The sequence below is a fragment of the Tupaia chinensis genome, unplaced genomic scaffold, assembly GCF_000334495.1.
Source record: "Tupaia chinensis unplaced genomic scaffold, TupChi_1.0 Scaffold143628_1, whole genome shotgun sequence".
Taxonomy (NCBI): domain Eukaryota; kingdom Metazoa; phylum Chordata; class Mammalia; order Scandentia; family Tupaiidae; genus Tupaia; species Tupaia belangeri.
The window spans coordinates 766-1,838 of NW_006203476.1; positions in this window are offsets into that span (position 1 = coordinate 766).

Consider the following 1,073-nt stretch of genomic DNA (forward strand, 5'->3'; position numbering starts at 1 on the left):
GTCCCATGTATGACTTTTTTCAATGTGCTTTTACATTATTTGAATTATGCAGTCTTCTTACTTGCCAGAGAAAGATATACAGAGAGAAAGAGAGAACATAAATCACTCCAAGGGGTGATGATCATGCCACAATCCCTTTTCCACATACAAGTACTCAGCCTGATTTTTAGGCTGCCTGGGACAGGACTCAAACCACAGAGTCCTGGGACCAGGAAATCCATAATGGTTATGTCACTGGACTGCCATGTACTCGACCTCAGTTTTTAGTCCCAGATCCAGCAGCTTCAGATCAGGCCTGCATGTGTGTGCCTGCCTAAAACCCTGAGAGGAAAATGAACAAGGGATTTCAGCATGGCAATCACCCCTGTGGAGTGCTTTCTCACTTTCTGTCTCTTCCTCTTCTTGTCTCTCCAGCCAGCATATGCGCCCAGTAGCAAAAATCTCTCAAACACACAAACAAAAAATGCAGAATCCTCCTGTAACATACAGCTACCTTAACCTCTATACCACCTGCTGTCCTGGGTAGTCTTATTATAACAAATCTGTTTAATAAATACTTAGAACTCTTCTAGTAATTGTTTATTAAAGAAGGCCCTTAATAACATCTGGCACTACAGTCTTTGGCAAAATCTATGCACAAACACATACACATACACACACACACACACACACACACACACACACACACATAGTGAAGAAAAGAGAGAAAAATAATAAACATAACATTTGACAAGAATCAGCAGACCAGTTAGTCCAGTCCAACATAAGAATTAGTTCAATCCTTTACCTTGACTGGATTTATTTCCTTTTAATTTACCTTTCAACATTTTCTACTTATTTCTGTTCTGAATTCAGCCTTTTTGATTAAACTTTGTACTTTTTCATTACACTATGTTACTCAAAGCTACGATTTCTTCCTTTTCATTGTTTTTCTGAGTTCTTTGGCATGTTTTCATAAAACACAAAGATACCTTGAGACTAAAATGAAAGAAAAAATAGGAGGACAATTGGCATAAATGATACATTTTTTTCAAATTCAGGTTGACATGTAAGCACTAGGGATTTAGGGAAAG